The following is a 27,311-nucleotide window of genomic DNA, read 5'->3' as shown; positions in this document are numbered from 1 at the left end:
CCAGCCCAGTGGGAAACAGCCCTCCATGAGGATGCCGGCTCTGAATGGAGCCGGCGGAGTGGAGGATGTGCGACGGGTGCAGTAGCACCCGTTGCGAATTTCAGTGTCTGCTGAGCAGACACTGAAATTCAAAGTGGGGCCCTCTTACGGGGGCACCTACAGTGCCCATGCCATTGGCATGGGCACTGCAGGGGCCCCTAGGGGCCCTACGACACCGCTCACCGCCATCCTGTTCCTGGCGGGCGGAACCGCCAGGAACAGGATGGCGGTGAGGGGGTCGGAATCCCCAGCCGCCATGGCGGATTCCCATGGGCAGCGGAAAGTCGGCGGTACACCGGCGACTTTCCGTTTCTGGCCGCGGCTGTACCGCCGCGGTCAGAATGCCCGGCGGAGCACCGCCAGCCTGTTGGCGGTGCTACCGCCGACCCCGGCCACGGCGGTCCTTGACCGCCGGGGTCAGAATGACCCCCCTTGTGTTTAGCAATTATTGTGAACATTTCTCGGAATCCATTTTGTATTCATGGCAGCCATTTTCTCTGCCACATGCTGCCATGTGCTCGCCATGTGCTCTGTCCTACCTTCCTGTTAACAACTCTTGAAAATCTGTCTAGTGACAAGTTATATTTAGCATCTCCCACTTTTGCACATGCCCAGTAAGATCTGCAGCTGTAAGTAATTAGTAACAGACAGTAATGTGTCAACTAGTCCTTGAAAACTGTTAGCCCCTCCTACCTGTCGACTGTGCATTTCCATATGACCTTATATGTATGTAAGTCTTGCTTCTATAATTATACCACCTTCTTTTAGCCCCTGCGTGGGTATAAAAGGACCATGCTCTCTTAGTTCAGTGTGCTACTTCAAACATTACCGAAGGGTGCTGTTTGACCTGTAGTACCACCTCATGAGGTGTAATAAACGTTTGCGTCATTACAATATTGGTGGTAAAAGCCGCTTACCGCCGTGCAGAAGACTGCCAACACACCGGCGAGGCCGTGGAAAACCGCCACAGCAATTATGACCCACAGCACGGAATCCGCCAAAATTCAGACACCAAAGGTCAGTGATAAACTTGCGAAAACAAAACCTCCACTGTCACGCCAACAGAAATACGCCCACACTATCACGACCCACAAATCCACGCGGCAGTCTTTCAACCGCGGTATTCCATTGGCGGTACACACCACCGTGCTCAAAATACACACACGTTTACAAAACACAGCCACATTGGACAAATCGAAATGCACACACCAGATACACATACACACACCACTCCCACACACCCAATACAATATAAAACACACACCCACATCACCCGCAAACCTCTACGACAAGAATTGCGACAGAAGCACAGAGAGAGGCACCACCATCAACAGTACTAGCATCCACAGGCACACAACACCATCACCCACAAACTTCCCGCACCTCCCACAACACCCCACTACATATCAGCACACTTATCACCACACACACCACCCCACACGTCACCCACACCATTCCATGGCACGGCAAAGACACCATAGGTTCTCGGAGGAGGAGCTCAGGGTCATGGTGGAGGAAATCATCCGTGTAGAGCCACAGCTATTCGGATCACAGATGCAGCACACCTCAATTGCAAGGAAGATGGAGCTATGGCGAAGAATAGTGGACAGGGTCAACGCAGTGGCACAGCACCCAAGAAATCGGGAGGACATCAGGAAGAGGTGGAATGACCTACGGGGGAAGGTGCGTTCTGTGGTCTCAAGACTCCACCTTGCGGTTCAGCGGACTGGCGGCGGACCCCCACCTCCTTCCCCACAACTAACAACATGGGAGAAGCAGGTCTTGGCGATTCTGCATCCTGAGGGCCTCTCAGGAGTAGGTGGAGGAGTGGACTCTGGTAAGTCAAATCTTAACTATTACATCCCCCACCATACCTGCATGCCAGCACATCCCCCCACCCTCACCCCCATCACTCTAACTCCTCACAAATGTCCCAACATCACAAACCACACATCCTAACCCCAAGCCCTGCATGCAACAACAAAGCATGGACACCCAACACTAAAGCATGCCCACTGCACATACCCAGACACCCCCCTAAACCATCATCACACAAGGTCCCACACAGGAATGCAAGCACTGGGGTACATGGTCACCCACCCATTGCACACCATGGCACACACAGATGTAATAAACATCCTTTTATACCCCTGCAGGACCCCTACCCAACGTCACCGGACAGGAGGGTCCACACATGTCCACACCACCAACAGAAGAGGCCCACAGTGATGACAGCACCTCTATCCAACTGGATCTAGATGACCAGCCCGGCCCATCGGAGACCTCGGGACAATTGGTTCCCCTCACCCAGTCACAGGCCACCACAGAGCTTCCCCCCTCTGGAAACACCAGCACAGCACCCACCCAGCGGCCCCATACCTCCGTCCCCAGGACACGTCAATTAGCAGTGTGCCCACCACTACAGGGAACCCAGGCTAACCCACCACCCCAACAACAACAGGGACCTGGGGGCAGTGGTAGTGGGCACACGGTCCAGGGGACGGAGGCCCAGGAACACTGGGGAACTGGGAGGGCTGCTGTGCGACAGGGGGCGGACAGGCTCAGGGAACTCACTCTCCACGAGGCCCTCTCCAACTTCACAGGAGCTTACCACCACTCCCAGGAGACGATGGCAACGGCACTGGCCAAGTTTCAGGAGACCCAGCACCTGCAGGAGGAACAGTATTTGGGCTTCAGGGAGGAACTCAGAGCCATAAATTCCACCCTGGGCACCATCGTAGGGGTGCTGAAGGAAGTACTCAACACCAGGAGGGACACTGTGGCACTACAAGTGGCCCCTGACACTAGCCTGGACAATGAGCTGCCCACCACCTCTGCCGGCGCTAGTGGACAGGAGGCACCGCCACAGGACCACCACACCAGCACCCCACCCCCTGCAGAGGGAGAACCACCTCGCAAACGGTCCCTGAGATCCAGGACAAAGACAGAGAACGATGCCAAGACCCCCTCCAAGAAATGAGACCACCCTGAATGTCATCCTACTGTCCCACTTTGTCACCCTGTCCATCCTTAAACTGCCCCAGCTCCACTTCCTATGCCCATTTGGGCAGTGCACCTGTGAGACTAATAGACTGGACTCTGCCGTGGACATTCCTCTGCCATCACCCCTCACTATTTTGCTACCCCCTCCAATATTGAGCCCTAAAATAAACACCCTTAAAGCACAAAACAATCTGGAGTCAGTCTGTGTTTTTGGAATACTGTATTAGCAATTACTGTGGCAAAAAGCTCTTTCATTTGTAATGTCAACATACCTATGTCACACAGCTGTAGTCCATGAGGGATCAAAGCAGATGTCACACATTGGGACCCACATCTGTGAAATTGTAAGGGAAAGTGACAACTCAGTGACCATACACTGGGTGAAAACGACAGACAGTAGAGAGGAAGTAGTGTTTAAGTGCATGTAGTAGGCAGGTTTGTATTCTTACCTGTGTTTTATTGCTGGATCACTGAGTCCCTGTTGTCCATGTCTTCTTCTTCTGCTTCCTCGTCTTGACTGTCCACAGGCTCCACAGCTGCAACAACACCACCATCTGGACCATCCTCCTGCAGAGAAGGCACCTGTTGTGCAAAGCCAAGTTGTGAAGAATACAGCAGGCCACGATGATCTGGCACACCTTCTTTGGTGAGTAGAATAGGGATCCACCTGTCATATGGAGGCACTGGAACCTGGCCTTCAGGAGGCCGAAGGTCCTTTCGATCACCCTCCCAGTTTGCCCAGGAGCCTCATTGTAGCATTCCTCTGCCCTTGTCCTGGGATTCCTCACTGGGGTCAGTAACCATGACAGGTTGGGGTAACCAGAGACACCTGCAAATGGTGAGGGACAACTGTTAGACACACAACCTGTAGGGATATTCCCAGACCCAGACAACCATTCCCACTGTCTTGCTTCCAGGTGCTCACCTAATATCCACACACGGTGCCTCTGGAGTTGACCCATCACATAAGGGATGCTGCTATTCCACAGGATGTAGGCATCATGCACTGAGCCAGGGAACTTGGCATTCACATGGGAGACGTACTGGTCTGCCAAACATACCATCTGTACATTCATCGAATGATAACTCTTCCGGTTTCTGTACACCTGTTCACTCCTGTGGGGGGGACCAAAGCCACATGTGTCCCATCAATGGCACCTATGATGTTGGGGATATGTCCCAGGGCATAGAAATCACCTTTCACAGTAGGCAAATCCTCAACCTGAGGGAAACCGATGTAGCTCCGCATGTGTTTCAGCAGGGCAGACAACACTCTGGACAACACGTTGGAAAACATAGGCTGGGACATCCCTGATGCTATGGCCACTGTTGTTTGAAATGACCCACCTGCAAGGAAATGGAGCACTGACAGCACCTGCACTTGAGGGGGGATTCCTGTTGGATGGCAGATAGCTGACATCAGGTCTGGCTCCAGCTGGGTACACAGTTCCTGGAGTGTGGCACGGTCAAGCCTGTAGGTGATAATCACATGTCTTTCCTCCATTGTTGACAGGTCCACCAATGGTCGGTACACCGGAGGATGCCACCATCTCCTCACATGTCCCAGTGGACGGTGCCTATGAAGGACAACAGCGAGCACAGAGTCAAACAACTCAGAGGTACGTAACCACAGCTTACACAGAACACCAATCATAATCCAAAAATTGGCCTGTATGTGTGTTGAGTCTAGGCCTAGGTATGTGTGATGCAGTTAAAAATGAAGCCATGTGGGCCCCTGAAATGGCGGCTGCCTGACCTCTAAAGAGGGACAATTGGATGTGAGGTAACTGTGCTGAGGTTGTGTTCCGTTGCGGTAGGCGGTCGAAGACCTTGGCGCAATTCTGCATTGGTTAACATTGGAACCTATGGGTCCCAGGAGCCACTGACGATGTACGCCGGCGGTGACGGTACCCACCGCCGTGGACGTGACCGCCATTTTCCATCTGTTGAATTGCTCAATACCTGATCTTCGACAGGAGAGGACCTACACTGCAAGTGCTGCTGTGACCTCGGTCTGGAAGAGACAATGGCTCGAGTGTCTGGGGAGAGGGCCCCTGCCTTCACATCGGAGGAGTTGGAGAAACTCGTGGATGGGGTCCTCCCCCAGTACACGCTACTCTACGGTCCTCCAGACAAACAGGTAAGTACACTGGGAGCATGCTGTATGGGCTATGCCTGTGTGGAGAGGGGTGGATGTAAGAAGGAAAGGGGGAGAGTGCGGCATGCATGAAACAACAGTGAGTGCATGTGCCACATGGCAAGGGTAGGGATGGGGGCCAATGACTGTGACGGTGCAGTTGGTAATAAGTTTCTCTTCCCCCTGTACAAATCATGTAGGTCAGCGCCCACCAGAAAATAGATATTTGGCGTGCCATCGCCAAGGACGTCCGGACCCTGGGGGTCTACCACAGACGGAGCACCTACTGCCGGAAAAGATGGGAGGACATTCGCCGCTGGAGCAAGAAGACGGCGGAAGCTCAGCTGGGGATGGCCTCCCAACGTGGGAGGGGTGCCCGTCGCACCATGACCCCCCTGATGTTCAGGATCCTGGCGGTGGCGTACCCGGAGTTGGATGGGCGCTTCAGGGCATCACAGCAGCCACAAGGGGTGAGTACACTCTCATCCTGTTGATTTTGCACGCAGTGGAGGTGTCTGGGTGGGGGAGGTGGGCTGTGGCTTTCCCTAGGCCAGGGCGATTTTAGTAGGCAAGATCCCTCCAGTAGGCAGGCCATGTGGCACCCCACCCCAACTCTGTAGAGTGCCAAGTACACCTAGTCATGCCCCTGTGTCAACCGTGTGTGCAGACATCGTCCATAGCCTAGTAGGCCATTTCCCAGGAATTGAACAGTGGAGCCCAAGAGGGCAGCGTAGTGCAGGGGGCTTCTGTGTCTGTCGTGCCCGCCAACGGTGGCGGTAATGCATGCACTCAACATGTCTTTCTTCTGCCCCCCCCCCTTTTTGTGGTCTCCCTGTTCTTGTGTGCATTAGCATCATCAGGCGGAGGAGCATTGGCACCGGAGCAGGAGGGAGCTGCATCCCACATAGCCCTGGAGGGCGAAACTACAGACTCGGAGTTCACCAGTGGGACGGAGGTCGAGGGGAGCTCCACGGTGGGGACAGGAGCTGACACCAGCAACACGGACTCGTCCTCTGATGGGAGCTCCCTTGTGGTGGCGGCAACATCTTTGACCCCTGCATCTACAGGTACAGCCGCCACCCCCCCTACCAGATCCGACCTCCCAGCAGCCCCTCAGCCTTTGACCCGTGCCCGCTCACCCAGGAGGGTGGGCATCACCTTTGCCCCAGGCACCTCAGGCCCTGCCCCAGTCACCCCTGCTGCCCTCAGTGAGGAGGCCATTGACTTCCTCAGGTCCCTCACTGTTGGGCAGTCTACCATTTTGAATGCCATCCAGGGTGTAAAAAGGCAGTTGCAACAAACTAATGCATTCCTGGAGGGCATTCATTCTGGTCAGGCGGCCCTTCAGCGAGCTTTTCAGACTCTGGCCTCAGCACTGATGGCAGCCATTGTCCCCGTCTCTAGCCTCCCCCCTCCAACTTCCTCCACCCAGACACAACACCCAAGGGAAGGTCTGGCAAACATAAGCACCACACATCCCACAGGCACTCAAGCAAGCATCACAAACATGCAGACACACCAACATCCACTGCCTCCTCTGTGTCCCCCTCCTCCTCGTCTCCCTCCTCCCTCCCAGTCTCGTCTACACTCACACCTGCATGCACTACATCTACAGCCACTACTGCCATCACCAGCACACCCACCACCACACCCCGCTCACATGCAGTCACCACCCCGACTACCATTCACACATCCCCTGTGTCCTCTCCCAGTGTGTCTGTGATGCCACCTCCCAAGATACACAAACGCAGGCACACACCCACCCAGCCTCCAGCGCATGCACCTTCACCCAAAGTCAGCAAACGAACACCTCCTTCAATGACAATCTCTTCCTCCACTCCCAAACCCCCCCAGCTACCCGTCCCAGTGTCTCCCAAAAACTTTTCCTGTCCAACCTTGACCTCTTTCCCACACCTCCCCCACCCTGTCCGTCTCCTAGGTCCCGAACTAGCACCTCAGCCACAACATCTCCGGGACCGGTGGTGCCTGAAGTCACCGGAATCTGGAGTGCACCGACCACCAGGGCAGCCAGTGTGGCACGGAGCCACAGCACAGACAGTCCCCCACCTGTGAAGCATCAGAAGTTGGCCAGTGCCCGGCGGGAGAGGGGGAAGACTCCAGCCACCAAAGCCGGTCCCAGGGGTCCCGGTGGGAGTGTGGAGTCAGGTGCGACACCTTCCAAGGTGGGGAAGGGCCACAAGAAAGCAGGAAAGTCTGGGAAGAGCAGCACGGCGGAGGAGACCGCCATCATCCCCGCTGCCCAGGAGGCCACAGCCATCATCCCCGCTGGGCTAGAGAGGACCGCCAGCACAAGCCCCGCTGGGCTAGAGAGGACTGCCAGCACAAGCCCCGCTGGGACAGAGAGGACCGCCAGCACAAGCCCCGCTGGGCTAGAGAGGACCACCAGCACAAGCCCCGCTGGGACGGAGAGGACCGCCAGCACAAGCCCCGCTGGGACAGAGAGGACCGCCAGCACAAGCCCCGCTGGGACAGAGAGGACCACCAACACAAGCCCCGCTGGGCTAGAGAGGACCGCCAGCATAAGCCCGCTGGGCTAGAGAGGACCGCCAGCACAAGCCCCGCTGGGACAGAGAGGACCGCCAGCAGCTGAGTCACTGCAAAGGAGCCCGCCGCCTCAAGCACCACTGAATAGGGCACTGCCGCTCCAAGCACCGCTGAACAGGGCACTGTCGTCTCAAGCACTGCTGAACAGGGTACTGCCACTCCAAGCACTGCTGAACAGGGCACTGCCGTCTCAAGCACCGCTGAACAGGGCACCGCCGCTCCAAGCACCGCTGAACAGGGCACCGCTGTCTCAAACAACGCTGGCCCATGAGCGCCAAGGGCACTGACGCTACTGAGTCCCTCACGGGCAGAATGAAGCACTCTGGGCACAGAGCCCCTTCCAGAACCAGTGGAGAGATACATCCAATACCTCTGTCCTTAAGAGGATGAAGCACTCTGGGCACAAAGCCCCCTCCAGAATCAGTGGAGAAAGGCATCCACTACCTCTGTCCTTGGCAGGATGAAGCACTCTGGGCACAAAGCCCCCTCCAGAACCAGTGGAGAAAGGCATCCACTACCTCTGTCCTTGGCAGGATGAAGCACTCTGGGCACAAAGCCCCGTCCAGAACCAGTGGAGAAAGGCATCCACTACCTCTGTCCTTAGCAGGATGAAGCACTCTGGACACAAAGCCCCCTCCAGAACCAGTGGAGAAAGGCATCCACTACCTCTGTCCTTAGCAGGATGAAGCACTCTGGGCACAAAGCCCCCTCCAGAACCAGTGGAGACTGTTATCCACTTGAGAGACTGTGGCTTTGCACTCCCCAGGATTGAACAGTGGGTAAAACACCCACTGTAGAGACTTGAGAGACTGTGGCTTTGCACTGCTAGCAGTGGAGAAGTGTGGCTCAATGGTTAGAGTGGCAGACCCTGAAGCAGAGATCTGGCTCAAGACCAGGGTTCAAGTCCTGCTTCAGCAGGTCTTGGGGTCAATTCCCCTTGACCAGATAATTCTCGCCTCGGTGCCTAATCTAATTCATGGGTCCCACTCTGCAACTCTGGGCAATAGCTTGCTTAATCTCCACAACAGCCCCAACAGCGCTTGGATGCCTGTCTTCACCCTGGGGGTGCCCAGGAGTAGGCACCTCACAGGGAAAAGCCAGGAGGGGTTCCATAGCGGTATGAGTACAGCGCCTTGAGACCCTAATGGGTGAGTAGTGCGCTATACAAGTGCAAATTTACATTTTTACTCCCCAGGATATGGCAGTGGGCAACCCACCCACTGGAAAGACTTGAGAGACTGTGGCTTTGCACTCCCCAGGATATGGCAGTGGGCAAACCACCCACTGTAGAGACTTGAGAGACTGTGGCTTTGCCACCCACTGTAGAGACTTGAGAGACTGTGGCTTTGCACTCCCCAGGATATGGCAGTGGGCAACCCACCCACTGTAGAGACTTGAGAGACTGAGGCTTTGCACTTCCCAGGATTGAACAGTGGGGATGTGGCCCTCTCGTGGATTTGGCGTCCTGCACTCAACCGTCTGAGGTGCCCCCCCTACCCCCCCCTGAGGTGCCTGTTTTCTTGCTCTCTTATGCCCCTGCAATGTTCTCTCCATCATGGTCGGGGATCTTGTGTGGGCCTCGCCCATACCGTGTGAGCCCAGTGTTCCACTGACTTAATTGGAGCACTACCTGGACTACTATGCTTGGTGTATATTTTGTTAATGGTGTATATATATATTTTTGCATACTTGCTTTTAATATATTTCTATGGTTACACTCATTTCCTTTTGTCTTTGCATTCTTCCGGAGGGGTTGGGGGGTGTAACTATCATGTATAAATGTGTATTAGTGTGTATGTTGTAGTGGGTGAGGGTGGGGGTATTGCGTGTGTGTGTCCCTGTTTTTTCCCTCCCCTGTGTCATAGGTGCAGTACTCACTGTGGTCTTCGCCGCCGGCTTTCGTGCTCCTGGTAGAGGAGCAGGAAGATTATTGCAGGGAAAATTTGGAGTTCCGGCTCCATGGTGTCCTAGTTCCTCGTGGGGTGTGTAGAGGTGAGCGTTTTCCCTTCTAAATCCTGTTTCCGCCATGGCAGATTGGTAGGTTGTGACACTGTGGGCGGTACTTTGTCCTACGCCTGTCTGTTGGCGGTGACCGCCGCACTGTTTGTTTGTACCGCTGTGGCGGTCTGAGTGTTAAAGTGGCTGCCTTTGTTTGCGGTTTCCGCCATGGTCGTAATTGCACATTTTTTACCACCGGCCTGTTGGCGGTCTTACCGCCGCTTTAACACAGACCGCCAGGGTTGTAATGACCACCTTTGTCTTTTATTTCAGTTTCTGTGCCAACTTCTTCCTATATGGTCTGAGGACTTTGTGCAGAGAAGGGCGAACCCCTTGCACTAGTAGGCCTTGCTGAGGCTTACCTCGACAATGGGCACAATCTTAAACAACTACCGAAAAATATGAGTACAGCTACAGTGCTTACCTGTGCATTACCTAACTACTGCACTTTTGGTGGAAATAACCAACTCCTCCTAGAGAAAAAGTATAATTGTGTTAGTGGCTGTACACAAAGGATATTCCTTTGTCTACAACCCGGCCTGTCGGAGATAGGGGTAATATCTGCGAGTAGTCGCTTTCCTTGACACTAGATCAGAAAGTGTTAAAAGTATGTGTCTACAGAAAGGAGTCCCTAAACTAAATCAAAAAGCCCAAAGGCATAAAAAACTGCAGAGGATGAGAAGAAGAACAGAGATGAGGAGCAGATCGGAATATCTAGGTGATAGGTCAGAATATCTGAGAAGTGGGCTAAAAATCCAAGAGCTTTAAAGAAAAAAGATCAACTATTGCAGGCATCAACAATGGGGACAGAAAGTAACAGGCAGAATTCCGAGCACCCAAAATCTTAAGCTTAGAGTAAACAAATTAGAAAAAGTGGAAAAAAATAGTAGCCTGTGGGGGATCAGTCCATCGAGAAATGGACTTCAACTGTGCTGTAATGCAGTAGGTAGAAGGTCAACCCCCCATTTATATTGTCAAACAGGAGCAGGAAAATTGTTACAGGAAACAGGTTGGCAATAATGGACTGGGTTTCAATAAAGATGTTTATTTCAGAAGGCGTCCATTTTGGACAGAGACTTGTATAGAATGTTTTGTTCAGGGCTGGGTAGAACTTTATTACAGCATTGAAAACCTGCCTGGTTTTTCCCATAACTACTGCCCAACCCCACTATCCTACCCACAAGAAACAAGAAGCTTAAAAGAGGCTGGGGTGTGCCACTCTTAAGTGAGATGAGTTTACTGCTCAACAGAACAACAGAGGATAAGTCAGAAGATCCAATGGCAAACAAATGCAGGTGAACTATGTGAGTGGAGTATCTATAAGATTGCACAATGTCACAGAGACAGACTCAAATTTTTTGAAAGTAAGATGCCCATAGAGCAATCAATGAACCAAGTTAGAAGCAAGAACTGAGGAAGAAGGTACTGTACAGTGGGCGGATAACCCTTCCAATAAATTTGTAAAAAATGAAGTGATTCAGAATTTTATGGGATTCACACATCTCTTTCACTTTACATGCAAGATGATCAATGACCATGATAGGAGGAAGAAAAGAAAGATTGTGAAATGGATCTATTACATATGGTTTCAAAAAATGGGAAATGTGGAAGATTTTTCCATGGTAAAGGTAATTGCAGATGGAGTTTAACTGTATTTATCTTTTTGATGATGAAAATTAATGCTAATGGATAGGCAAAAACCAAGGCATGATCAGACCTTGGTTGAAATATAGGTGTAGGACTTCTGTAAAGATCAACTCTGGTTTTCATGCCTTGTTTGGCTTGGTTCTTAATATTGGGTTGACTTTGTTCTTGTAATCCTCCAATGAACTCAGGGGCTTCTGGAACAAAGGAATTTATCTGAGGTAAAGAAGAATTAAATCCTTAAAGTAAGCAAAAATGCAAACATTTAGTAGCATTATTGTATGAAAATCTTGTTAAGGGTAAATATTCAGGCAAATTGTTTTGAGTGGCAATCCTCTAACATCACAGGTTATGCTTTAGAAATTGGTTTAGCCCCTCAGTCTGATCATTGGTCTGGGGAGGGAAAGCTGATGATAAAGGTTATTGTAGGCTTATAGAAGAACAAAGAACCTTCTGAAAACATGAAATGTACTGCACGTCTCTATTAGAAATATTTGTATGTGGTAGCCCATGTATTCAAAAAGGCCTATGAGAAACTGGGCATTTGAGTAGTAGAAGAAATGGGCTGAAAGGATGGAAAGTGTACCATCTTTAAGATTCATTAACCATACTCACCCAATGCCTGTAGGAGGGAGGAAAATCCATTGTGAAATTAGTTGATATCCTATGTCAAGGCTTGGGATCAATGGATAAAAGTTGGAAATATGCTAAAGTTATTTGATGAGTTGCCATGCCTTGGCCACAAAAGGAACAAATATAAAACTCAACATCCTGATGAACTGATGGCCACCAAATGAAAGGGAGATGGAGATCTAGAATGTTCTTGACTGTGAGATGACCAGAAATTAAGGTTTTAAGGCACATGCTGAAGAAATCTCCTCTTTCAGACTGGCAATAGGAATAAACAAACTTGTTGTTTGAAGTATAAATCATGATAGCATGCACACTGAGTTTTATACAGTGTATCTTCCAGTTCCTCTTTCAACAGTAAACTAAGAGCATGCAGTCTTTGAGTAAAAGAAAAAATATGCCCTAACGCTCTAGTGGGCAAAAGGAGAGTTGACTCAGAAGTCTCCTGATCTCAAAAGCACCATCTTGTCAGTTCATGCACAGGAATGTCTAAGCAGCAGTAGCAAAGATGATATAGGAATTATATTGTACACCAAACTCTGTTGGGCTCAGTTCTGACACTGAATGTCTTCAAGAAACTTTAGGTTTCAATGGTTTGTTCTAACCTTGAATGATTCACTAACTCCAATTAAAAATGTTGGCTCCATAGATGCATGCTTGATAGCAAAAAGCTCATGCTCTGGAAGTGAGTACTTTTACTCCAGGACAACAGAACAAGACGTAAGTAAATCATAGGATGCTCCAGTCCATCAACTGATTTTAAAATAATGCACCACAGCCCCCTTAGAGGCTTCAATTTCCACAATGAACTGTTTCATTGGGTCTGCATGTCTAAGAGTAAGTGCTTGAATGGAAGATCTTTTTTTATCTCTTGAAAAACCTTTTCGACTTCTTCAGTCCAATCCATTTAATAGTATTTGTTTCTTAGGAGTTTGAGAGATGAAACATTTCTTGTGGGTGAAATCACAGATTAATTACGGTTAGGAATTTGCTAGACCAAAGAAACACTAAACCTGTCTTACAGTTGTCAGGGAAGGCCAATCTAGGGTAATCTTCTTGGGATACACAGCCAGCCCTTGAGCAGACTGCCAGTATCATAGGTATTCCTACTGTATTTCTAAATTCATGCTTTTTCTGGTTTAGAATGTAAACAATGTTGAATTTGAAAAAGGATAGAACATGTTTTCTATTGCTCTTCTGATCATTTCAATAAATCAGGTTTCGTCCAGAAAGACTATGACAAATTGATGCACGACATCACTGAGGACATGGCTCCTAAGCCTCTGAAATTTGGAGGAAGGGTTGCATAACCCAAATGGCAAGTTCCTGACCCACAGGGAAGACAGGGACTATGGGGCCTCAACTGTGGTGGTTGCAGTCATTTGCGTTTGGTGTATTATGGCCATCCTACTTTGGCTTTCAAACTGGGCCACACAGACACTTTCCAAACTTGAGTCTCATGGTAGCATGGTGAGAAGTCAAATGCTTCTCTGGGGGCAGGGGGAAGTTGGGAGACAGGGATTCATAAATCAAACAGTTAAGCAACAGACATGTTCATTTCTCTGTCCAGCTCAGTGCTTAGCTTAAGAAAAAGAAAGTCCTTCATTGTCACAGCAAAGTGAAATACTACACAGTTCAGCAGTTGTTCGGACACAGGGCTCTAACGAATCACATAACTTCCAGAGTCCATCAAAATTTTATGGTGCCCCCAACATCTACAGTGACTTATCAGGGATACGGATCATGGTCAAAAGATTAGGTACAGATATAAGTTCACTACGCAATTATCATATCGGGTAAATCTTACTTCAATCTGTTACTGTAACAAAATGTTCAAAGTGGTAGGTGTTAAGTTCTTAATGGCAGTTTCTCTTTGCATGTTCAGTCTCTTGATTTTAGGCCGCAAGTACCTGCTCAGCAGAAGTACAGAAGGATGCAGCACTGGCTGATGTGCAGGCTCCTGGAATTCGCACCAGCAGCATTCATTGGATTCACTGGACCTTGGGTGGAAGCCTAGTTCTTAACTTGGTAGGCTGAGACGTCCTGGTCGGCAAATGCTTGTCTTCAGCATTTGCAGCCACCAGATCATGGGGCCAGTCCTCTGCTATGTTGACTCTTGCTGGATACACTACACATTGGTACTGACAGCACAAATTTATTAGGCATGATTCAAGGGTGCCTAATCAGATGGCTTGGACCTGATCTTTATATTCATTTTCCTGACAGGATCTGGATCCACTACCTAGGGTTCTGGAGCCAGTTTGGGGTGGATCCCTTTCAGATGTCATTTTCTGGCTGTAGTGCAGACAGACTTTTTTTTTTAAGTGATGTATCGCAGAGCAGGTATGGATTATGCAGACTCAGACCAGGAGTATTCAAAACATGGGCACATTGAAGTGTGAAGTCTCCTGTCATCTACTTTCCTGAACCAACAATCTGGAAAAGACAAAAAGGAAGGCCCAGGATAGAAACTTCTGCACCTTTAACAACAGAATCTGCCTCACCCCCATGCCCTTACATCCATCAAAAGGCAGTGCTCTGGAAAACTAATCATCAATCCCTTGCTATAATGCCCTCATGGATTTTTTAAGGGTATCACTGCTTCCATCCTCCCTTACTCCACCTTCACCTTCCAACTTGTTACATGCTAAACCTTGCTAAACCATGGGCAATCAAAAATGGAATCCACTAATTTATATGCCACGACATGCATACACATGCTCAAAACACACATACAGAATATCAGTGTACGAATCTGGGTGTTACATCTAAGCAGAGCTTTACATGAGTGGGGTTGTAGTGTGGTCAGTTTTATGTATCCTTTGTGCGTTAGCTTCAGGCTTTAGGCCTTTGTGCACTTTGCCCTGGATGTATTTTATTCCTTTGCTCGCAGCTTAGAGCCTCTGTGCACTTTGCTCTAAATGCTTTTTATTCGGCTTCGTACTGTTATTTTTCAAATAACCAGTTCCACAATCTTGTTTTATTTTTTATATCACACTGTTTAGCCTACTTCAGCACTGGAGTTCTCAATAACGCATTCTTGTTCACTCTGTGTTTCAGTCAAGGATACAGTCTGGTACATTGCCGATAGACGTGGTAGGAGTTTAGTCTTTGGCATTCTTGCGTAGGGAAATTTTGTGATATAAAAACACTTCCTTGTCCTAATACACGCAAGAGGGAGATTCCGACCAGGGAACCACAACTAGATGCTGACTGCCTCGTTGCAGATGCTGACACCAGATCACAGGCCTTTGCTCAGGTATGAGGGTTGATGTCTTCCCAGGGAATCTGAAAGGCAAGTTAGAAGCTTAACATGCTGTGCTCTAAATAGAACTAGCTGAGAGAGAGTAGAAATTGTTAACACCATGATAGCGTTATTCTTATGTTTCACTCTCCTCGTGACTATTTCAATCCTACTGTGTTGTATGGTTCTGGTTATTGCGGCTCACGCCTTAATATCTAAAATGCAGTTGTTTTATTAAAACAATATATAAAACTTAAACTGCCTTTGTCATTTGTATATGAGATCATACTGTAAATGAGAGAGTTGGTTTGGATCTGAGAGACCACGACTTCCCTGAGAGGTTCCAAAGATGTCATGCGCTCGGCTGCCTAATCATCCCTTCCTCATAGGAGGGATGAGGCACTGCTAGTTAGCCGGAGCAAAACCGGATTTAGGGTGACAAAGGTCCTTCCAAGTGGGCCAGACTCAGTCCCCCACACTGTGAACGATCCTCCTACCTAGAAATCCAGTAGTCTCATTTAGGATAATGAGAACCCACGCGACATGGCGCCGCCAACGATTGGTCTGGCTCTAATTTTCAGGTCCGGCTGACTCTCTCGGTCTCATATATAAATTGACTCCTCGGTTCCGTTAACGGAAACGTCCGTGGGGCTGAGGATTTCCGCCACCACGAGATAGGTACATCCTATTGCTTAGTGGTCGGTTGTTGAAGCTTGAACTTTGAAAGGAAAAACCCCAATATTGGTGTGCCTTCTCTGCCCTAGTGCTGTTTAATAATGGCAAATCCTCAAGTAGTGAACATAGCGCTTAATATGCGCCAACCGCTCACGGGACATCTGATAGCACATAGTCTCACGAACCAGGGGGGTCCAGTCACGTTTGTGGTGGACGCCCATGCAGCTTATAGGACAGAACTTTTTTATTCTTGGGTTGTATTTCCAGCAGTAGATGGAGGTACAAACACTTTTCATGAATACACTCTTGCTAATGCCCCTGGACAATACAGGGCATATGCATATTTAGAAATACCTCTATCATATCAAGAACATAATAATTGGCTTGATGGCGCCCTATCCCACACCATAGCACCTGTTAGGTTAGGTCCACTGAGTAATAATGGTCCTACCTGGCCTTTATTGGCTACATATACACCACATCCTGCGGTTGCTCAATTAGCAGTGGCTGAAGTTCGTCGCTTATATACGGAATTAACGGCTACATATAGACGTTTGGTTCAATTTGTGATGCAGACACTTAACACTAACCCAGCGCGTGCTGCTCCGGCGCAACCACATGCAGTGGTTCCGGGGGTTAATCCGACCACTGTACAGTCAGTTATGGGTAAAGTCCCAGCAAAGCGGGAGGAGACTCCATTTTGGCTGGCGCAAAAAATTAATACGCTGGAAGCAGTATTTCCCCATACCGGACCTCAGGATAAACATAGAATATTGACAATGTGTTTGCCGTATGGAATGGTTCCTCCTGTGGACCATTGTAATACTTGGGGCACGGTATTTGCTGCGCTCTACACTACAGCACATGGTACACCCACATTGGCTAATCTGCCCGAAGTGCTGAAACAAATTCAGGATGAATATGGAGCTGCCCCAGCCTTAGATTTGGGGATGCAGCTGATGGGCAATTTTGCTGCGGTTTCTTCTATGATTTTGAGTAATCTCAAAGGGGAGGCAGTAGCACTAGCGGTGCATATGCATCTTCGAGACGTCCCGCAGGGTAACCAGGAGCGGGAACTGCTGAGAAACATATTCGAGTATCGGTCGTGATAGCCTTGGGGCTAGACCGCAAAAACCCCAGTTACAGGGTAAGAATAGTAAAGATACTACTAAACAACAGCAACCTGAGGGTACTAAAAAGCGCTGGGAGAAAAAACACCAGACACCTAAGAAAGATAGGGGACAATCTCCGCAACCGGAGACCCTGCAGAATAGGTATAATCTCAGGAATAGGCATAATTTGAAGACTCCTGATAGATATCAATATACTGATACACGCCAATCTCGTTCCTTTCAGGACTCCTCGGAAAAAAGAAATGAGAGAGGTGGGCGGTCAGAGCGGAGAACGGAGTACGTGAAACCGAGACAGGAGTCACAACGCTCATTGGAGGTTTCAGTCAAACAAGAAGAGAAACCAATCTCAGTTAGACATGCCACTCAAGAAGAGAGTTCTCTTGAAGAACAAGACATGGGCGTTAGCACTGTTAGACAGCGCGGCAGAGGTCACAATAGTTCGCCGGAGTCTTTTAGAGCATCTGGAGGTGAAAGCAACTGATGACTTCATACAAGTCGAAACAGCAGATATGCGTGCCTCTGATCCCGATAGAGTTTATACAGTAACTTTACAATTAGAAGGGGACATTGAACGCACTATAAACGCCATCTTTTGGGACCGTGTGGTCAAATAGTATGACGTTCTGCTGGCCGAACAGGATTGGCCACCTGACTTTGTTCGTGACTGTCCAGTTGGGGAGGAGGTTATTACACCTTCATTCTCACCACTTGTTCCGGGATAACTAGCTGTGTCCTATAGTAAATCATGGGATCTAGCACAGGCCCCCGCCCTATATAGAAATAAAGTGGGGTGGGATAGAAATTCACCAAATCATGTAATTCCGATAAAAGGCGAACCTCAGCCGCAACCGCAGTATCCTATAAAATTTGAAGCAAGGGCATCGGTAAGGAAAATTCTTACACAATTGGAGTACCAGGGAGTAATTGAACCCCGTGTCTCGCCAATGAATAATCCCTTATTTCCAGTAGCAAAACCGGACCATTCTTATAGGATAGTGGTGGATTACAGACATTTAAATGGACATACACGCACATATGCAATACAGAATTCAAACAGCGCTACGCTCATGAATAATATAGTGCGTAAGAAATACAAAACAACTTTAGATATCTCAAATGGATTCTTCTGCCAAAATATAGCACCCGAAAGTAGGGACTATATGAGCTTCACAGCGTTTGGCTCTCAAAAAAAGTTTTGTCGTCTGCCTCAGGGGTATAAGAATAGCCCAGGACTATTTTCGGCTCGTGTCACTGAAATTTTGCACGAGTTGGACCCCGAAGCATTATCTTATGTTGATGATATATATCTGACGGACGATGAGTTGCTGCAACATTTAATGCGAGTAGCGCGCATTGTTGTGGGATTTGCTGACATTGGCTACAAATTTAATTTAAAAAAATCAAAGATTGCGTTCCTCAGCGTCATTTTCCTGGGATATGAATTGTCGAATGAGGGCAAGAGCTTAGCGCCTCACTTTTTGGAGAAATGTGCTCAATTGCAACCTCCTAATACGGTTCAGAAACTCCAGTCATTATTGGGGTTTCTACATTTTGGCAGAACTTACATTCCTGATTACGCTACACGTATAAAACCATTATACGAATTGATTCGCCAGAATTTTTAGAGTAGATTTTGGACGAATGAGCATACTTATTCTTCGAGATTTACTGACTGATCTCTTAGCAGTAACACATTTACACACTCGGGACAATAAAACGCCAACGGTCATCAGGGTTATACCTGGTGCCGTTGGGTTTACTTATGTCACCTTTAATGAGGGTGACACAGTCCCCATAGCATACAAGTCGCACTTGTATTCTGCTGCAGAACACCGTTTTGCACAAACTGAGAAAATTCTCACTGCAGTACAGATGGCTGTGATTAAAGAACGACCTCTTGCCCAGGGCCAACGCATCGTTGTCGTTTCCCCAATTCCAGCCTTAGAAGCTGTTAAAAAAATGAGTGTTCCTAATTCGAAAGCTTTACACCCGCGATGGATTCAATGGGCTACGTCTTTGACAGCCACTGATTTAGATTACATATTTGACCCTAAACTGCAGACTCAGGAATTCCTTCTATATGAAATGGAGTACCCAGTTCCCGCTGGCATATTGCCTGTTGACCAATATGAAGTGGTCATGTATACAGATGGCTCTGCGCAACCAGCGGTTGGGACTAAACAACAGTATTCTGCTGCATGTGCGGTGGTGAGCGGCTATATTGAGGGGGAAGTGTTCTGCCCCGACATACGTATACACAGACCTTGGGAGATTGTACGGCACAGTTGGCTGAGCTGAAAGCTCTATTGTTAGCATTGGAACACACGGATCCGGCAATATTGACATTGCTGGTTTGTGACTCCTATTACTGTGTTAAGTCTTTCAACGAATATTTGCACTACTGGAGATTGAATGGGTTCAGAGATTCCAAGGGTAACACCATTAAACACAAATTACTGTGGGAGAAGGTTGCGGATCTGAAGGAAACGCTTCCTAAGGTCCATGTTGTACATACACTTGGACACCAGCGCGTTGGAATACACGCTGCTGGGAATACTTTGGCTGATGAAGCCACAAAATCGGCAGTGGCTGTTGCCACTGTGGCCGCAGTAACTCGATCGAGTTCCAAACCAGACACGGAGATTTTGGCTACCATAAAAGCTACGGCTGATGGCAAGCCTTTTCCTAAAGGATTCCCTTCTAAATATAATTACTGTATGGGTGGTATGGTGAACGCTGTAGTTAATATCCCCGGGGTTGGTGTACGTGAAATGCCCAATAAAATTGAGCGACCTCGATTAATTACTGCAGCACATGAGGGGGCGGCTTCTGCACATGCGGGCGTGGTTGCCACTATTTCAAACTTATAGGCTTGTTATTGGTGGCCTGGTCTCTATAAAGAGACGAAGCAGTATGTCCTTTGTTGTGATGTCCGCCAACAAATTAAAGTTTCAACGGCTAGACGCCCGCAGCAGACGCCCCTTCTCATATCAAATAAACCTTTACAGTGTGTGTACTTGGATCATTGTGGTCCGCTGACACCAGATAGTGCATACAAATATATATTGGTTGCTGTAGATTCGTGCTCCAGATTTGTGTGGGTCTGGCCGCAGCGCTCGGCTGACGCTCGAACTGTTATTAAAGATTTGCGCATTTTTGTCGATACATTTGCAGTTGCGGCTTTTCATTCGGACCAGGGCCCTGCCTTTGCCTCTAAGGCATTCAGGGACACCATGGCTTTGTTGGGGGTCCAGCTCCAGTTCTCGTCTCCATTTCATCCCGAGGGAAATTCTGTTGTGGAGCGTTTAAATCGCGATTTAATGCAATCCTTAACGGCCAGAGTTATAGGTACGGGTCGTAGTTGGCTATCCCACCTGTATGGAGTACAGAGAGCACTTAATAACTTGCCTAGAAGGTCCCTGGGGGGTCGTACTTCATATGAGTGCCTGTTTGGAACACAAATGTATGTTTCTGATCTAGATGGTCCTGGTGTGGAGACGGCAGATACGCCCTTTGACATAAATGATTGTGTCACTGTTTTGCAGGATTTACAACAATTCAGTGAAGATAACTCTTCTGCAAGTGCTGCCTCCACAAGAATTGAGGATGAACCAGTAACGTCTACTGGTTGGATTCCCAGGATTGGGGATCTTGTGCGTGAAAAGGTCGCAGTGAAAAAATAATTTGGTCCTTCTTATCGGGTTCCTGTCCCTGTTATAGGGATCAGCGGCACAAGAACTGTAATTTTGCCACCGTTGCAAGGGGCCAAAGGAAATGGCTTTGTTTCCATTGATAATGTCAAGTTACAACATGTAGCAGATTCTGCACAGCAGACCAAGAGGGACACCCAGTAGTTCCGGAATCCCTCTCACTACTGGGGAAGAAGTTCCGCTGCAGGTGATTTGCACCGACGCAATTTCCTCTCCGAGCTTGGGGAGGGTGGAAGCTGATCTTGCGATTGTTCCACAGACGACGAATGATTTGGAATCTTTTGATCAAGTTGCTGTACGTTCTACTGATATTGCTGAACACGTGGTTTATAGCGTGCCAAGGCGAGAGCCACCATCTGCTTCTTTGTTTACGGTTGCACCTTTTGCGAGAACTGCCTCCGGCTGCTTCAATACCACTGATGATACCGTGTCGGACTCCTCGTCCTCTTCAACATCAGCCCTGGGTCCGCGTAAGCTGCTGTGTTGGCTTAAACACACATATTTTGTAGTTCCTTGGAACTATCTGTGGCTTTTTATGACTGTAATGACTCTTTTCTTGTGGCTGGGGTTTGTAGTTACCTTTTTTCTGGTAATACATGGTCATTTTCTTCCTGAACGATCTGACATTGAGCACGTGGAGACGGTGTTGAAACCACATTTTCCGTCACATACGGTTCGAAGAGACTTGTCCTTTGTGAACATTTCTGCTGTACCAATTCCTGATGGGATTGTGTGGGATAGAGTGATGTTTGATATATATGGTCCCACTGAGATGATTCAGATACCGTATGTTCTCAAATTGTCAATGAATGATATCGTTATACCAGGCATTGTTTCTGATGATTGGGACGTAAAAACAGTAGATTCTATGTTGACAGAATTGCAATATTATACTGTCTATGAAAATGAAGATGCTTACCAATTTAGAGATAATTATGGTGACATGTTTTGCTACAATTATTATGGACACCGCTGTATTCATAAAGCTAGTAGCCCTAAATCAATATTTGAATATATGCAATGGGAACATTGCCCGACTCCTCCACAGGGGAGTTCTAAAACTTATTCTTATAAATTTGCATATTTTTCTGGGCATAATCAACAGGGTGCTAAGTCTTACTATTATAAGGTTACTCCGCTTACTAATAAGCAAATGTTATTGACTGATACTAAATTACTGTATTCAAATTTGTTTGTATCCAAACTTTCAGTTGAGGGGTATGAATACTGGTCCAAAACTGTTGATTTGAAAAGTGTCTGGGGAACGAAAAATTGGCAAATGCGGGGTAGGAACACATTGTTTAGGGCATGCATTATTCCTGTCCAAATGATTTTCCTAAATGACACTGTACAACAGACTAGCTGTTTGGGCTTAGCAACAATTAGAGACTTGAATTTGCCTAGCATACCTGTCCCTTCCAAATTAAAAAATTGGCAGCAATATATCAATGCCACGTTTAGTGAGCTTACGGACTGGGTCCAGAATGGTACGCTTAACACTTCATTGATACGTCCGGGCGGGTGGTTATTGTGGCCCATAGACACTAATGGGTGTCATCAGCGTTTTGTCACCTCTTCGGGGGGGTTCAGGACTAGTAGGGCAGACCCTCGCTACATATCACGAGAACATGCTGATATCATTACTACATACAGCGTGGGGAAACTTTGTCAACAATGGTTGAAGTCATCCACGCTGGATGCAGTTAAGACACATCTCACGTTACTGTCTAATGATACTGACTTGCAAGATTTTTTGTCAGGACCAAGAGTACCACGGAAGAAACGTTTTTTGTATGAAGTATATAATGAGATTTGGAAACTTTCACAACAAGAGGCAGCGGCCCGGTTGAGGCAAGTTGATCAGGAAAATTTGATACAAGCTTTGTCTGTTGTGGATAATGGGATGCATACCCTATCAGACCGTGTATATACAATTGACAACATTGTTTCCTCTGCTATAGACATTATTAAATCTGATATGTCTTCTTTATATCATGGGCAGAGTCAAACGCGGTCCATCATGCAGTTGGGTTGAAGACATTGAAGGCAGGTCGCGTTCTGTGGCAGCATATTCGTGCCAGGGAGATATTTATTTCCTTTAATTTGACATGTCAACAACAGCTGATGGCTAAGAAGGAAGCGACGTATGCTATGTTAAATATTGAAAAGTTGGAGAAGTTGCCTTTTACTGTGGCTGAGATTCCGTCAGCTGAGTGGTTGATTCACAGGGTTATTAATCTGCCTATCTCCACTCTGCAATTTACTTCTTGTTTAAAGCACATTCCGGTGGGCAGATATGAACAGTTGGAGACAGTTACATACATGAGGTGTGGGAGCTTCCCTTTCTATACAGATGTCTTAATGGTATGAGGGAGGTTTTTCTTAGCGGTAGCGAATGCGAAACTTCTGTCAGCCATTCGATGGTTTGTAAACAGCTGTCTTTGCACGGGGCGTGTAATGCCTCGATTGCTAACTTAGCTTGTTATCTTAAGGGAGTTCCAGTCCCAGTAATTAAAAACACTTTCCAGGTGCTTTCAAATGGCAGTTACGTCCTTCTTAACAGTGAACCCTGTTGTGGCATGCGTGCCGGAATAGTTTACGTAGTCATTGTCACCAAGGCTGTTACGTGCTGCAGGAATGTGTTGTTTCCCCCCACTCAAATTAGGGAGGTAGCGGACATCTGGCCTCATATTGCTACTTCCAAGGTGAATTTCGACAAGTTGAGTCGACTGAAAGCTCTATTGTTTCAAAAGCACGTGGCCCTTACATCTGCAGCGAGACCTACGCTCTTCAGGTGGCAAGGTCATCAGTGGAAATACAGTCCCTATTAAATACTAACTTTCCTAGCCACTTTGGTGAACTCGTGGGACGTATATTTAATGCGTCCAGCACTGCTGGAACTGCACATTTTTTCAAAGCCGTTGGTGTTGGTTTTGCTCATGCCTTCTCTTCCATATTCGGTTTAATACCTTCGGCTATTCATTCTATTTTCGGAAGCATTTTTGGGGGATTTCCGATTACTTTGGCTTTGTTGGCTGGTGTTTTGCTGTTGCTCTTCCGCAATGGCTGTCCCGCCGCAACGAGATCCCATATTGGCGCTCCCGTCAGCGCAGCTGTGTCGTGAACGCATGAAGCAGCATTTTGGAGCAACCCTCCTGGGACAGTTGGAGTGTGACTGGTCTCTGTCATTCCGACCGGTTTTGGATTGTGTGCAACCCGTGTTTCGGTGCCTTTGGTGCTCGTTTGAACATGCACTGGCTCTCTGTCTCTCACTGCAGCGCCCCCGAGTGGTCGATACTGATCTGTTGATGTTCCCGATTAGGGCTCATTCCCAGACTTGTGCACTATGGTTGCGTTTGCTTCGTGAGGCAGTTTATGAGATTCTCTTTCTGGAGGAAGATAGTATTGTCTCATCCATAGGCCCTGCACGGGGTGCCGCTCTGGATGGTTCTGGGGCTTTGGAACACACCTGCTCCATGATAGTTTTTGGCGTGGATTTTCCGATATTGACATCTGTCGAAGTGGAGGATCTCCTGCTTTCCGTGGCTTCCGTCTAAGAATTGGATTTTTTTAAATTGACATTGTATCAAATTTGGCTTTAACGTCACATGCTTCCCAATTTAAATTAGTTTCCTGCTTTGCTGTCCTCTGGACTTGTCGAAATATATTTGGTTTATTTTTTGTATCTGTGGCATATTTTTGTATTATTAGAACCACTTGCTACCGACAAGGGGAGGGAGTAGTGTGATCAGTTTTATGTATCCTTTGCGCGTTAGCTTCAGGCTTTAGGCCCTTGTGCACTTTGCCCTGGATGTATATTGTTCATTTGCTCGCAGCTTAGAGCCCCTGTGTACTTTGCTCTAAATGCTTTTTATTCGGCTTCGTACTGTTATTTTCCAAATAACCAGTTCTACGGTCTTGTTTTATTTTTTATATCACACTTTTTAGCCTACTTCAGCACTGGAGTTCTCAATAACACATTCTTGTTCACTCTGTGCTTCAGTCAATGATACATTCTGGTACATTGCCGATAGACGTGGTAGGAGTTTAGTCTTTGGCATTCTTGCGTAGGGACATTTTGTGATATAAAAACACTTCCTTGTCCTAATACACGCAAGAGGGAGATTTCGACCAGGGAACCACAACTAGACGCTGACTGCCTCGTTGCAGATGCTGACACCAGATCACAGGCCTTTGCTCAGGTATGAGGGTTGATGTCTTCCCAGGGAATCTGAAAGGCAAGTTAGAAGCTTAACATGCTGTGCTCGAAATAGAACTAGCTGAGAGAGAGTAGAAATTGTTAACACCATGATAGCGTTATTCTTATGTTTCACTCTCCTCATGACTATTTCAATCCTACTGTGTGGTATGGTTCTGGTTATTGCGGCTCACGCCTTAATATCTAAAATGCAGTTGTTTTATTAAAACAATATCTAAAACTTAAACTGCCTTTGTCATTTGTATATGAGATCATACTGTAAATGAGAGAGTTGGTTTGGATCTGAGTGACCACGACTTCCCTGAGAGGTTCCAAAGATGTCATGCGCTCTGCTGCCTAATCATCCCTTCCTCACGGGAGAGATGAGGCACTGCTAGTTAGCTGGGGCAAAACCAGATTTAGGGTGACAAAGGTCCTTCCAAGTGGGTCAGACTCAGTCCCCCACACCGTGAATGATCCTGCTACGTAGTCTCATTTAGGATAATGAGAGCCCACGCAACAGGGTCAGTAGACCATACTCCTCTCAATAAAGGAAAAAGGTCAGCTGAGGACTAGTAATCCTCAGAAATTAGTATGTTATCAACTTCTCTTCATGTGAACAACCCAAAACACTGAAAGTAGTCCTATGTCATGCTTTGTGTGCCTCTCCAGGACACAGACCAGATTCTGGACTTTAGCTTTATCATGGACAGTTAAATGTCTTGGTGTACACACAAGGTTAGTGTATTAGTGGGGCCAACTAAAAGTCAGGATTCCCGTTTCACATACAGGCAGGTCACTCCCTGTATGGGGCACATACCCATCTACCAGGCTGGGGCCTTCCTATCCCAGTAGCATGAGTCTGGCTGACACTGTCCAAAGTGAGTGCAAAAAGCTATCGTCCATTTATCACCTTCATTGATACAAAGAAAGTGATATGCTCCTTGAAGCTCCAGCTGTCTGAAGATGCTAGAATCTCACATAGACATGTTTATGGGGCTGATTACGACTTTGGCGGAGGGGATTACTCCGTCACAAAGGTGACATATATCCCATCCGCTGTATTACAAGTTCCATAGGATATAATGGAGCTTGTAATATGGTGGGCAGGATATCCATCACCTTTGGGACGGAGTAATCCCCTCTGCCAAGGTCGTAATCAGGCCCTATGTCTTTAATAAATGGCAGCGGATATTGGACAATGATAGTGATTTTCTCCAGGTCTCAGTCCACCATGCCAGGCAACAATCATGTATTTTCTTCAGTATGAAAAACATGGATGAACTGACTGAAGAATTATCACAAATTCTCCTCAGGATATTGTTTGACAACTTACTTTTCAGACTCTGACAGCGAGTGAATACACCCAAACAAAATGGCAACTTCAGGCCGCGGTCCTTTGACATGGCAAATTAAATTCTTGATGTGTGAGATTACTGAAATACATCCAGGGGTTCACTCTACTGATCAGAAATAGAGTGCAGTGAAGCAATATGTGAAGCTGGGTTGACCTCTTGACCTCACGGGTACAAGCACAACTCCTCTTCACCTTGCTGGTGCAACAAATTGCCAATTTATATGCCATCCTTTCCATAATCCTTTCTAAACTCTCTTCCTCTGATATTGTTATCTTTTATAGGTGATCAGAATACCTGCACATTTTCTGGCCTGATGATCAGGGATGTTATTGTAGCCCTGTTTTTCTCCAAACCCTCTAATTTCTGGCACAACTTGTCAAGTGGTATGGACACCATTGACACCAGATGGACTGACTGTTGCTAAAACTCTTGTACTACCACCAAAACTGGTTTTAGCATTGGCTGGAGGTACATGGTACCATCCCCAGAACTGGAACTGAGAGAAATGATAGGGGGTCTTTGAAAAAAAAAAATAGTTTTTTTCCATATATACAATTTTCCAGTTTCCTCTTCAAACATGGTAATGGGGTCACATATTAATTCCGCAGATCTTCATCAGTCGATGGTTTTGAATCCTGGTCCTCCTTTACTTATGAGTGCCACATCTTAATGGGTCTTAGGAATGGGTTTAATTTTTTCACGTCATTCTCATTACTAAACAAAATATCCTCCTTTTCTTGATGTGGTGACTAAGAATGGGCCCTCTTTCCATCACGTTTGGCCACTACTATCCAGCAGGGAATAATGTATCCCTCTAACATAAGAGGTCCGAAAAGAAGGGGGGTACATGACTTGTATGATAATTTTTCCCTTTTATTTCTGCCTTTCCATTTTTCTGCATTTGTTTCACTTTCCTTTTCTCTTTCATTGTCAGTTAGCCTTGTGTCTCAGTCTTGGTGTTACTTTTCCCCTTGTCT

At 47.4% G+C, this 27,311-nt stretch overlaps 1 protein-coding gene across 1 annotated transcript in view; it reads right to left on the bottom strand.

Annotated features, from left to right (window-relative positions):
- The window catches only part of LOC138292914 (complement C3-like), a 2,405,892-nt gene that overhangs the window by 1,097,359 nt on the left and 1,281,222 nt on the right, over positions 1 to 27,311 (bottom strand). The window lies entirely within an intron of this gene.

This window comes from Pleurodeles waltl, chromosome 4_2 (genome assembly GCF_031143425.1).
Source record: "Pleurodeles waltl isolate 20211129_DDA chromosome 4_2, aPleWal1.hap1.20221129, whole genome shotgun sequence".
NCBI classification, from domain to species: Eukaryota; Metazoa; Chordata; class Amphibia; order Caudata; family Salamandridae; genus Pleurodeles; species Pleurodeles waltl.
The sequence above is the reverse complement of the archived record's forward strand: the minus strand, read 5'-3'. Positions and strand labels throughout refer to the sequence as shown.